At 36.7% G+C, this 14,568-nt stretch overlaps 1 pseudogene; it reads left to right on the top strand.

Moving 5' to 3' along the window:
* The first annotated feature begins 701 nt into the window (after positions 1 to 701).
* Positions 702 to 1,858, top strand: LOC131155954 (peroxidase 52-like; annotated as a pseudogene).
* Positions 1,859 to 14,568: the final 12,710 nt, after the last annotated feature.

Below are 14,568 nucleotides of genomic sequence, written 5' to 3'. Positions count from 1 at the left end.
TCTTTTAGGATTTTTTCCTACTAAGTTTAGCCTTGTTGATTTTTATTTTTATTTTTTAAGAATTTTTGAATTTTTTCTTGGTTTTTATTTGAAATTTTATTTATTTATTTTGGTCAGTTAATTTTAAAAAATAAAAATAAAAAGTAATTAATTGGCCCATGCGTATGCGGCCCACCCGCGTGTGTGCATGTGGATGTGCATGACTCTGCCAAAGATGGGCACACCTAATCGTGGAGTTTTTTATTTCCAAATTTAAATTTATTTTAATTAAAAATATTTGAGAAAAGTTCGGTGAAACTTTATTTCTAGGATTGACGCATCCAGAAAAACACCGGATGGTCTAGCGTTTTTTTAAAGAAAAGGCGCTGAATCATCAGCATCTTTTAATAAAAGACATTACTCCAAATAGTATTTTTTGCACGGGATAATACTAAGTATTCTCTTTTCGAAAAGTTATGTAGGGGGCCTTTCTCTGTACTTGTCCATGTGTGTTTGTTTTCTTAATGTTAGACATGTAGCAAATTGTTCCTAAATTCATCACATTGTCCAAAAATTAATTTATTACATTCTGGAACAGCAGTTCTCAGATTACTGTGCGCAGTAGTACTTATCTATATTGGTTCTGTTGATATATATATATATATATATATATAGGAAGAGTTCAATTATTAATTAAATTTCATCATCGATCAATAGAGATCATGGGGGCAACTTATAATTATTATGGTGGCAATAACTCACTGATCCACCATGCTTTCTCTTCGCTGCTGCTGCTGTTTTGTCCGTCCCTCCAAATAGTCCACAGTAAGCTCTCTCCACATTACTACTTAACCTGCCCACAAGCCCCCTCCATTGTTCAGTCTGTGGTGGTCTCCGCCATTCAGAAGGATGCACGTATGGGCGCCTCTCTCCTCCGCTTGCATTTCCATGACTGTTTTGTAAATGTGAGCGTGATCCACTATCATCTCTCAGTGTCCGTTTAAATCACCTGCATTCACATTAATTGATTATGCATTAGTGCCCATGTGCATGTTCATATACATAAAATTGAGCTTAGAACTTACTAATCAATTTGCATTTAGCAACAAATGAAATTAATTAAAGAGTGTGATGGATCGATTTTATTGAATGACACGGACAAGTTCATAGGGAAGCAAACCGCGACTCCTAATAACCATTCGGTCAGAGGGTTCGATGTTGTGGATGATATAAAAGCTCAGTTAGAAAAGGCATGCCCGGGTGTGGTGTTTATGCTGATATTCTTTCTTTTTTTATAATGTGATAACTCCAACCACCAACGAGCCCTTTGGACTCCCTGGTGCAGCACTAATCCCCCCGGAGTAAGGCCCCCCCAAGGTGCCCCTCATGATTAAGCCGGATACGGTTTACAGCTTCTTTGTCACCAAGTCGGCCATTCGTTCGATTCTTCATCTCAAGACACATGTTGGGATCGATTCCCATGTGTAGCTGGACCAATCACCAAGTGCATCAATTGGGACTCGAACTCGCGATCCTCTGCAAACTTTTCTCAGCGCTTACCATTGCTCCATGGCCGTTGGGGCGTCTTGTGCTGATATTCTTGCCATAGCTGCTCGTGTCTCAGTTGTTTACGCAAGCTCCATGCATGCTCTATCATTTTCCCAAAGAAAAAGAGAAAATAATGAAGTGCTTAAGTTATAAACTCAATGGAAAGATTTTTATTGGCCATCGTGGACAGTGCGATTGGGAAGAAGAGATTCTACCACAGCCTGTAGAAGTGCTGTCAACACCTCCATCCCCGCTCCTACTTTTAAGCTTTTCTACACAAGGTCTTGCACTAAAGGAGCTGGTGGCTCTTTCAGGTATCCACACACCTTAATATACCAAAGGGTAGGTTTCATTGTCTGAGCAGTGTAATTTGTTACCCGCTAGTAATAGGCACGCACTATATGCATGCTTCACTGTTTCTCTATTTTTTAATATTTATAGAAAATTATAAAATAATAATAATAAATTAAATAATATAAAGATATTTTGAAAATTGAATGAAAATGTTAAAGAGAAGAAAAACTACTTTCCAATTTTTTAGAAATGGTTAAAGGTGGATTATAAGGGTATTTTTGAAAAGAGGTTTAAAGTAGAAGGAAAACTACTTCTTAATTTTTAGGAATGAATTATAATGTGTTTTTTACACTTACACTCCTCCGCTTGGAACTTGGAAAATGAGAGGGAATCCACTTTTTCATGTTTGGTTATCAAGAAAAATAAGAAAGAAAACAAAAGATATACCGAATCAATTAATAAAATTTAATTTTACGCATCCCTAACATTTGATTTTTCTTAATTTTTAATTATATTAGAATAAATTTTGCTTTTTAATATTATTTGTTACAAAGATAAAATATAGTAGAAAATAAGTTTCGTTCGTATTTTCTTTTCCTTTCCTTTTCCCCATCAAATCTTTAATCTAAATGGACCATAAGTATATAAGGTTAATTTTGGATTTTAAAAAGATGACACCAATTAGGAGAATTCCCTTTATAATAGTATAGAAGAAAAGAGGAATTACACCAATCGAATAGAGTAGTGAATATTAGAATATGGGTGAGGATTATCCCAAAATTTAACCCGAAATCATCACCTTTTTTTTAAATCTCTAATACTAGTAAGGGGATTCACCTTTCTTTCTAGGTCTAGTTTTCAGACTACCCAAAATACCCCTATAACTACCAATAATTCTCCCAAAATACCCCTATAACCACCCCAAATTGCTCTTATAATTAATCATAACTGCTCTTCTAATCAAATTCAATCACCCTTTAATCCCTATTCATTTTCTCTACAAATACTTCTTCAAAATAAGTATAAAATTTTAGAAAAAGCCATAGCACATGCACTCCTAGGGCCAGTTAAAAAAAAAAAAAGTCTAGTCCTATACCTTAAACAAAAAGAAAAGTGCGCAAGACTAAAGAAATTCTTAAACATATCTTCTTATGTTTTCACCGATGGACTGTGCATGACTTGGATAAACCAGTTTCTCCAGCTTTGTTAAGCTTGATCCTATTAAAAAGCAAAAAAGAACATACCAAACAAAATAATATTTAGACATACATAAAGAATATGTTAGATTACCACTTTACCTAAAAATTTAAGCTATTAGGTTGTGGTTCCTACACATGCAGCCCGACTGCATGAGGAGAGATAAACACATAATAAATTTTTAATTACCATAGAATAAATACAGGTGACGAGACTAGAACCTAGGACCCCTTGATAACTTTGTTTTGATATCATGTTAGATTATCACTTTAACTAAAAGTTTAAACTGTTTGGTTGTGGGCTAACAATATATATTAACTTCAACAGACTAGAATATCTAACACAAAAGCTGAGAATTTAGGTATACTCCCAAGAGGGGGGGGTGAATTAGGTTTTTAAAATTTTTTTATAACTTTGTTTCACACATTTCTTAGTTTAAGTATTAACCTAGCAAATTGATTTTTAGCAATCACACAAACACAATAATATTAATCAACAATCCTTACAAGTTCAGTCAACAATCCTTTGAACAATCCAAATTCAATCTTTTATGAATGAATGATGTTAAATATCAGTTTGATAAAAAAAAAATCAAAACTTTAATATTCAGAATTAGAATTTTCTTCAACAATAAATGGTGACAATTTCAAGATAATTTTAGAAGGTTGATTTTATAAAACCTGCAACTTTCTTTCAATTAATTTAAGAAAATCAACTTCAGTTGTGATATTCAAAAATCAATATTCAAATTTACTTTGAGCTTGTCAAACCAACCAATGATAACCAATATGTTCCTTGATTTTAAGTATGAACCAAAATCAGTTTTTCAGCAACTTCCAATATAAAACAAGTTCTTAATAAACATACACGCAGATTATAATCTTGCAATAAAGTAAGGAGATTAGGGAAGAAGAGCTGAAGACCAGATTTTTTACAAGGTTCGGCTAGAAGCCTATGTCCTTGCCCCAAGCAACACGCTGTGAGGATTTTCCTTTCCAACTTCTTTACCAGGTGAAGTTACAACCTCTCTCCCTTAAAGGTGGAGTTTGCCTCTCTAACGAGAATCCCCTCTCGTTAGGCAATGATCCAACAATCCTGAATCGTCAAGAAAACAAGAAATAAGAATAAACTTTATTCGTACAATTGAAACTCTCAGTTAGAGGAGATTTGTACAATTGAAAAATAATATACTTCAATAATAATCAATAGAAGAGTGAAGCTCAGTAGAATATCACTAGGGTTCTGATTTGAATTGAAATTCTCAGTAAAAAAGATCATAAAACAGTGGGTTGTTTCAGCAAAAACACAACAATACTTCAGAAAATATTTTAGCAGGAGAACTTTGAATTTGTGATTTGTATGTGCTTGATTGCTTGTATATAATTTGTGAAAATAAAATGTATTTATAGAGTAGTAAAGTTACTTTATGTTTTACCCAAGTTACTTGCAGTATTTCCCAAGTAATCTCTAAGTTTAGAGCCCAAAAAATCAAATTTGGAAATTTTTCAAATGCTATTTAAAAGTTAAAACACGAACTTCGACTATGCCTGAGATCAATCACCTGAGCCTTTTAAGTTCAATGTATTTTGAAAACACAGTGTTGGGTCAGTCAACTGAACTTTAAAGGTCATTCACCTGTCTCGGTTATGTTTGCTTTCGTAAAAAGCACATAAAAATGTTAGTCGCCTAATGATGATTCATCAATGGCCTATCCTGCTTTCAGCTTAAGTGATTTTTCAAATTTTGATTTTAAAACTTTAATTGGATCTTGGAAAAACATAAGTAAGACTTTAAAACATTTTCCATGATTTTGAAATAAGGTCTCTAAGTCACTTAAACTTTCCTAAGAGCTTCATGCATCAACATTGAATTTGCAAAGTACTTACATGAGATTTATATATATAATAACTCTATCTTAAGAACAAAGTCTTCATTCTTTGGTTTGCTTTCTATATCCAGCTTGAAGCTTTCTAACTTCAATATACTTTGACATCTATCATAGCTCATTGCCTTGAGTATAAACTTCATCCATTTTCTTTAAACACATGAACTCAATCTCATAAGCTCTTTTTGAAGACTTGATAGATACTTAAACAAACATATTAAGTACACCCTTGATTTTTTATCATCAAAACAAGATTCTAAACCTTGTTAGGCCAACAAAAACATACAACAAAGAAAAAAACAAGATTTCAATAAAAAGAATCACACATGCGGAGATAAAATAAGAAACAGAAGAATTTATATCCAAACATTCTAAAACTTACTAATTCAAAAATAACACACTATTACAACTGGAAAGTTTTTGGACAAGGGGAAAGCATGTGAATCCATTTTAAAAGCCCTAAGTTTCAATGATCAATAGTTTGCAAGTCAATGTTAATTGTACTTGTTGGGGATGTGGCTCATACTCTAAGTGGAATGCATATATCGAGAAAAAGCACCTTGAAGCAAGGGACCAAGAGAGAGATGCAGGGTGCAGCCATAAGGGCAAATCGTCAACAGTTTGGGGTGTAACTGTCAACGGTTTCAGGAAGTGCTGCATGGTGTTCTTCTCTGCTTCAAACCTTCGACTGTTTCACTCATGGACATTACAGATTTTCAAATCTGAGATTAGTAGATTGGGCTAATAGGAGAAATTTCCTTCGAAGGATTACTACAGAAGTGTTTGAGAACAACTATAGGTCTTCTATACGCATTAGATTGTTATATAATGACTATTATGTAACCCTAGATGATATTAGGCTTGTAAGCTTCATTGTTCATAGTGAAAGCAGTTGCTACTCCTGTGGACATAGGCAAATTGTTGAACCACGTAAATTCCTATGTATTGATTGTTGCTTTCATTCATTTTCATTGTTGAGTGGTTGTTAGGTTCGTATAGGTCATCATCGAGTGTGGGCTTGCTTGTTCCATTGATTATTCGTAATAGTTTGTGTGAGTCTTCCACTGCGCACATTCGGCACCAACAATTGGTTTTTGAGGTCTGATTGTTGAGAATAACAATCGGTATCAGACCCGAGTGATTATTGGTGTGGTGAAGAACAAGTGGTATCAGTGTTATTGGTTCTTAATGGCTGAGATTTCTTCTACAAGGTTCGACGTTGGTAAGTTCGATGGAATGGGGAACTTCGAGCTATCGTAGAGGAGGGTGAAAGACTTGCTAGTGCAGCAAGGGATGGTGAAGGTTCTATACAGAAAGAAGCCAAAAAAGCATGGACGATGCAAGTTGGAAGGAGCTAGAAGTGAAGACTGTGTTCACTATCAGGTTATGTCTGGCTGATGACGCGTTGTATCACGTCATGGATGAGGACTTGCCAGCAGCGGTTTAGCTAAAACTCGAGCACTAGTACATGTCCAAGTCATTGACGAACAATCTGCATCTTAAGAAAAAGTTATATTGGCAGAGTTCAGACTTGAATCAGCATATCAACACATTTAATGTAAAGACTCGAAAATTATAATTATTAAATAATAGAGAGAAAGGGAAATTTTTTAAGGACAAAGCAAGGTTCATCGACGAACACCCTAGTTTCGTCAACGAACATTCGTGGATGAAGTTTAGTGTTTCATAAATGAAGAGATACCGAGAGGGGGTGATTCAAACTCATTAGTTCGTCAACGAGTTCTTTACCTTCATTGACGAACTCCCTTCTTTGGTTCATCGATGAGTACACATGGCTCGTCAACGAAACAACGTGTCAAGCCACCTATAAATACATGGAAATCAGGTTTTCAGCGAAAGATTCACTCTCTCTCTCTCTCTCTCTCTCTCTCTCTCTCTCTCTCTCTCTCTCTCTCTCTCTTTCTCTTATTTTTCTCCCTCTACCCTCGGTTTCTCCTCCTTCTCTCTACAAATTTGGTCCCATTTTTTCCCTATTTCAGCGATTAGAAGCTGCCACGATGATCCTAGGGAGATTCTCTACAACTTAACCGGAGCAGAATTTTGATTTATGAAGTTTGGGCATTATTCCAAAATCAGGGTAAGTAGGTTGTTTAAGGGTTTAGTAGTTATCAGGCTTTTCTAAACCCAGATTTTAGGTTAGATGGAAATAAATTGGTGTTTGGGTTGATTAAGTTAGGGTGTTGTGGTTGCAGGGTTTGGGTTTCCAATCACCTCAGGCATGGGTTGAGAATCCCAGCAGGTGCTTTCCCAGGAACTCAGGTAATATTGATAAATAATTAATAGTTCAGAAATTTGATGAATAAAAGATAAATGTGAGCCTGGGGAAAAGATAGATATGATTGTTATTTTAAGATGGGTTAATTGAATTAGGAAATGTATATTATTACAAGGTTATGTGTTTGGCGCAGCGGGCATAGGAATATAATTGGAGTTAGATCTCCTAACCAATTAGGTAAGGGAAATATACTATGCTAGTAAATTCAGAAATTTTATCAGTAAATTATAGTATTTGATTATGAGATACAAAGTATAAATTATACAGTTATACAAATTTTAGTATATGAGTTCTATTTATTAATTGTGTGGCTTGAGTCAGTATTTGTTAAGTACAGTATTTATACAATTTTCAGAATATCATGATCTACAGTACTTATGTATAGAAATATGTTTTACCAGATTTACAGAATTATGATTTACAGTATATACACAAACAAATATTTTACAATATTCACAAAATACCATGATTCATAGAATTACAAAACCATAACACTCAGATATTACAGTTTATTCAGTTCAGATATTACAGACATACATATCAGTTTATTTTACCCCTAAACTGGCAATACATACCGGAGGATCACTCTTAACCAACATTATGTCGAGTCTTTCCAGATCCATAATGATCGGATACTGAATCTCCTTAGCTGCCCACTAGTCCCACAGACTTCTGGCTCAACACATTAGCTACCACGTTTGCTTTTCCTGGGTGGTAATTGATAGTACAATCAAAATCTTTAATAAGCTCCAACCACCTTCTCTACCTCATGTTTAGTTCCTTCTGAGTGGAAAAGTACTTTAAACTCTTATGGTCGGAGAAGATTTCGCATCGCTCGCCATACAGGTAATGCCTCCAAATCTTCAATACATGTATTGCTGCAACCAATTCAAGATCATGGGTAGAGTAGTTCTTTTCATACTCTTTAAACTGCCTGTAAGCATATGCTACCCCCCTAGCATGCTGCATCAATATACAGCCAAGTCCCTTCAAGGACGCATTACTGTAGATAACATAACCCTCACCCCTAACGGGATGATCAACATCGGTGTCGTGACAAGCCTTTGCTTCAATTCCTGGAAACTCTGCTTACAACTGTCATCCCATTCAAACCTGACATTCTTCTTAATCCCTCAACGAAACGACAATAATAACCAGCCAACCCCAAGAAACTCCTGATCTCCTGGACATTCCTCGGTCTAGCCCAATTCACTACCGCATCAATTTTACTAGGATCCATAGAGATTCCATCCCTTGAGATGACATGCCCCAAAAAACACAACCTTCTGGAGCCATAATTTATATTTGCTGAACTTGGCATACAACTTCTTTTCCTTGAGCGTCTGTAAGACCTACCTCAAATGCATCTCATGCTCCTCATAACTCCTCGAATAGACCAGTACATCATCGATAAAAACAACAAGAAATTGATCTAAATATTAGTGAAAAATTATATTCATCAAATCCATAAATATTGCAAGAGCATTCGTCAAACCAAAAGGCATAACTAGAAACTCATAATACCCATACCTGGTCCTGAAGGCCGTCTTCGATACATCTTCTGCCCTAACCTTCACTTGATGATAACTTGACCTGAGATAAATCTTAGAATATACCCGTGTACCCTAGAGCTGGTCAAATAAATCATCTATACGAGGTAGAGGATACTTATTCTTGATTGTCACCTTATTAATTTCCCTATAACCTATACACATCCTTATGGTCCCATATTTCTTCTTCTCAAATAACACTGGAGCTCCCCACGGAGATACACTAGGTTGTATAAAACCCTTATCAAGCAAATCCTGCAACTGATTCTTAAATTCTGCCAACTCTACTGGTGCCATTCGGTAAGGTGCTTTAAAGATTAGCGTTGTACCTAGAAGCAAATCAATAGAAAAATTTACCTTGTGATCAAGTGGTAAGCCTGGTAGCTCATCTGGAAACACATCTATAAACTCTTTTTCTGCTAGCGTACTAGTGAGCTTCAATTCATTCCCTTTCATTTCCTTCACAAAGGTCACAAACCCCTAACAACCACTTAGGAGCAGTCTCCTCGCCTGCATAGCTGAAACTAACTGAGGCGAGGTTTGCACTTGTGACCCTATAAACCTGAATTCTAGTCTTTCTGGAGGCCTGAATATCACTTCTCTTGAACAATAATCTATACTGGCAAAGTTAGCTGCTAACCAATCCAAGCTGAATATTACACCAAACTCGTGCATGTCCAGCACTATCAAATCAACAGGCAAGACCTTCCCCTAGATATCAACTGGACAGCCTCGGAGCACCCAATTATACCTCACTACTGACCCAGTCGGTGTAGTTACTAACAGTTCAATGTCTAATAACTGTGTTTCTACCCCACATAATCTAGTGCACTCCATAGACACGAACAAGTGTGTGGCTCCTGAATCAAATAATATAATAACTATAAATGAAAGCATGCTAACCATACCTATCACCACGTCGCCGGTTGTCTCAGCATCACCTGGAGTCAAGCAAAAACTCTAGCTGGAGCCATATTCCTCTGCTGGCCTCCACGTGGCGCCTCATAGCCTCCCCAAGCAAGTCTAAGAGCGGGAGCAGCTCTAATCTGAGCTTGACAATCTCTCATCATATATCCTAGATCCCCACATCTGTAATAGATACCTCGCTCGGCATGACACTCACCCAAGTGTCTCTTCCCACAAGTTAGGCAAGCCGAAAACAACTGCATACCCTCAAAACCACGATTTCCTAACTCCTGCCTCCAATCCCTATAGTAGCCACCTCTCTTCCACCAACCCCGATTGAACCCTTGCTAAGAACTAGAAGGCATGGATCTCTTCCTTTGTCTCTACTCCTTAACCTCCAATCATTCTCCAGCTTTTGCCATAGTTGCCTTGTTTACCAGCTCAGCAAAATCTTGTAATTTCAATATTGACACTTGCTTATATAATTCTCTCCTCATACCTCTTTCAAAATGGCTTACCTTCTTTGTCTCTTCTGGAATAATGTACGAGACAAAGCGAGATAACTCAATGAACCTCGCCGCATACTACCGTATTGTCTGTCCCTACTTTAGATTCAGGAACTCCTCAATCTTGGCTTCTTGGACGAGGCTGAAAAATATCTATCGAAAAATATCTCCTTAAATCGCTCCTATGTCATCTCTATAGGCACTGTCCTCTGTTGCTCTAAGAGTTTCACTATCATCCACCATCTCTTGGCCTCTCCAGTAAGTTTATACATAACAAACAACACCCTCTGCTCCTCGGTACACTGTAGTACTGCAAATATTTTTTTAATCTCCTGCATCTAGTTTTTAGCGATTGTAGGATCAATTCCTCCTGAGAAAATCGAAGGATTCATCTTAATAAACTTCTCAATCGAACTGTCATGGCTTGCAAATGGACCACCCTGCTCTCTAGAGTTTCTAGCAATTTCATCCATGACTTACTGAGCCACGCTACACAGTACTGCATTTGAATCACCACCCGCAGCGCCTGAGGACCTAGCACCCTCATTACCACTAGCATGGGTGCTACTACCTCCAGGTTCCATCCTGAAAAGACAATAAACTTATCTTAGGACCCTATTATCATAATATACCATCTAGTTAGTATATTATATCCTTATCTAATTCATTATCCCTGATCTTAATTCAAGGTTCAATCCTGCAACCTAGATACCTAACCCGTCAATAGTTTACCATGACTTTCCTAAAATCGTCACCCTAGGAAAGACACACAAACCATCACAGAAGTCTTGCATCTATACTACAAACCAAATCTCAAATTCCCTTATCATATTTTCTGGTATTATTACTGCTGCATTCTAGAGTCTACATAACCTAGCATACTAGGCTCTGATACCAAACTGTAACGACCCGCCTAATTTACTACATTATCAACCATATTAAATATCATTAACTTAAAACATAATAAAGTCAACCCGAACCTGTGGGTAACGGGGATACAACTATCAAACACAGCGGAAAGCTAAGCAGCAGTAAACATAAATTTCAACCACTCAACCATATAACACAATACACTAGAGTACCCACATTCCACCATATACTGTTTAAATATATAATCCTCAAAATCACCAAAAGATGAAACTAGGTTCTAATACCAAAAACCAGCTGATCCTAACTCAAAACTTACCCTCCTAGTGGGGAAGTAAAAACTGCCTCAACAGTGGGCTCGGTCCGCCTGTCGTTCTGGGTTCCCTGAAATGGTTTAAGCTAGGGTGAGACACCTCTCAGTAAGGAAAATGAACTAAATATAGATGTGTGACAACATGAATATTTACGTGCTATAATAAATATACTGTACATGTCATATGCTTAGAAACACTGATAATAACATAATTGAATAAACATACAATTTCATGGTTTATCAAATCATATTGTATTTCACTGTTTATAAAATCATTTGATATAACTAGTAATTCTGAAATTTACCCACGATGAATAGCTAACTGATGTCATGTATTACCCCCCATGACGGGTTGTGCAGCCCAAAGGAGGGACCTGACAATGGCTGGCCGACCACAGCCGAGTGAAAAATGTCTATAAGTACGATGGGCCCGCCACACCTTGCTCCGGACTACTAAGTGGGCGTCTACAACTCTACACTGAAAGTCACATCGACTATCCATCTCCCACCCCCTCTACTAGCAGGGGCGGTTAGTACAAATCTGAACTAAACTGAACTGTATAGCTACGGTACTGTGCTCTTGATAACTGATTTGAACTATCATCCGGGTTCTGATAACATATAATACATGATAATATACTGTTTTAACATAAATAGATTGATAGCATTTTCTGATATTCTGTAATAACATAAATAATTACGCCCTTACACTGATTACATTTATAACTGCGGTCTTGCGCAGAAAATATGCATAACTGTGGCCTTACACAGACTATCAATCACAGCCTTGTGCCGAACATATCGTATAGACTGAACTGAATAAATGTACTATTTATCATATATTCTGAAATCATAGTTTACCGTATTATCATGTTATTCCTGAAAATAACTGAAACATGCTTTTTTTATAAAATTGATTTAACATAATACAATATGTGTAAAATAATATTCATGCCACACATTTCTGAATAAAATCATGAATTCTGTTTTGAAATTATATTTCCTGACATTTCATACTAAAAATACAAATTCCTGTGTAACAGCAGTATTTTCCCAAATATACATTTTCACAAATATGCTTATATATAATACATGCTTTCTGAACATAAACCTTCTATTAAATAATAATAATTTTTATGAAAAATTACTACTTCAGTTTACTCCCTTACCTGACTACTAAAAAGCTCATATAGTGTTTAGTCCTACACCCGCAGGGTTCCCCATTCAACACCTTGAAAATAACATCTCCCTAAACAAAACTTTAGTATTTCTTCAAGTACTACATTTTCTACAACTGTGGGAAAGCCAAATACTAAATAAAAAGTCTTATTCTAAATTTGGGATGGAGTTCAAGTTAGTTCCACCAACGATCCACTCCAGCAGACTTGAAGAGAACTATCCCAAGAGTGTTGTGGCGGCCTCGGATTGTCAAACCGGCAAGAAATTAGCTCAAAATCTTAGAGAGAAGGGGGAGGTGATGAACAAGAGAGAGAGAGAGAGAGAGGGGGAGAGAGAGGAAGATTTTTCGCATGATTTATGCAGAGAAAATCAATTTTAGGCTATTTATACACTTACACTCATCAACAAGCCACTTCACTTCGTCGACGAGGCCACGAAGGAAGTTCGTCGACGAATGGCTATTCCTCATCGATGAAATTCAGAGCTGAAAATAGTCTCTCAATAACTTCTCATCATCGAGACACGTGTCCCCATCGACGATCCCCTCAAGCGTGTTCATCGATGAACGTGTTGCATTCGTCGATGAGACCCCTCTTACATTTCAAATTCAATTTCCTTTTCTTTCCTCCTTCTATTATTTAATTAGTATAATTCCTTCGGGTCTCTACAGTGTGAGTCTTCCGATGAGCACATTCAGAACTGAAAATTAGTTTTTGAGGGCTAATTGTTTAGAACAACAATCGTTATCAGACCCGAGTGATTGTTGGTATGGTAAAGAACATTGCTCAACTTTGTGCTCAATTCTCCAGGGCATTCAGTCAAAATTATTTTTGATGAAATATCAAGAGAAAGAGAAAAAGGTCACAACATATGTTCTTTTCCTCAGAAAAGGGTTCTTGTCAAAATCCAATGCAAATGCATCATCCAGTGACATATTGAGATAAGGAAGTATCTGGGAGGCTTCAACTAAGTACAAAGATTCTCCATTGTTTAAGAAGCCTGTTTAGATAAAAGACTTGCTGATTATGTAGTGCAGGGACAAAAGCAAGGCAGAAATTAAGTTGAAGTAGTGGGATTTGGGTGAGCAATTTCAGTGCTCAAAGGCCAACCTTTTCTAGAAAATTAAGGGAAGGAATGCCACTTGGTAGAAGATGATCTGGAAGAATGCTTGTGCTTCCAAACACTCATTTGTTCTTTGGTTGGCTGCCAAAGGGAAGCTGTTGACTAGTCACAAATTCAGTGTGGAAGGGATGGATAAAACCTGTGTGTTCTGTGGCACTGAGTTGGAAGCACTTCATCATTTGTTCTTCAAGTGTAGAATCTCATGCATTGTGTGGGACTTCATTAGGAGTTGGATGAGTTTGACTAGGGCCATGACTACAATTAAAGCTAGTCTCAAATGGCTCCACAAGGAAGCCAATGGCACTGGAGTGCAAGCAATGGCCAAGAGAGCTTGTCTGGCCATCACAATTTATTGTTTGACACTTTTGCAACAAGAGGAGATTTGAAGGCATTGTCACCCAGCCAGATGCTATTATAAAAGTGATTCAGGCTCACACTTTTAGAATAATGTTTGATAAATTTCCCTTCCTTTGTACTTGAGTGTTAGTTACTTTGACTTTATGCCCCTGGGAATGCCCAGGTTTTAATGTAATTGAGTTGTAGTTATTTGCCCCTGGGGTGTCCCGGGTTGAGTTGTATTTGCTGTTCATTGGTTGTGCATGAGCTTTGGGCTCCTTTCCTAGGTATGCCCAGAGTAGTTGTACATATCCATGTTGGTCTATAATTATAATTTTTTGATAAAAAAATAATTTTACAAAAATAAAGCTTGTTTTCTTTAAAATATGAACATCCCCATTACTTCGCCATTGTTGCTATGCTTTGAAGAGATTCCTTTGGTTTCCCTTGTCTTCAACAGGAAATGAAAAAGAAGCCAAAACAAAAGTATCATTCTCCCTTGTCTCTTGATTTTCTTGTTTTCTGATCTTTCTCTTCTGTCTACTTCTCAAAATTTAATCAAACAAGATTTCTGTTGAGGATACTTTGCC

Source organism: Malania oleifera, chromosome 5 (assembly GCF_029873635.1).
Source record: "Malania oleifera isolate guangnan ecotype guangnan chromosome 5, ASM2987363v1, whole genome shotgun sequence".
Lineage (NCBI taxonomy): Eukaryota > Viridiplantae > Streptophyta > Magnoliopsida > Santalales > Ximeniaceae > Malania > Malania oleifera.
The sequence above is the reverse complement of the archived record's forward strand: the minus strand, read 5'-3'. Positions and strand labels throughout refer to the sequence as shown.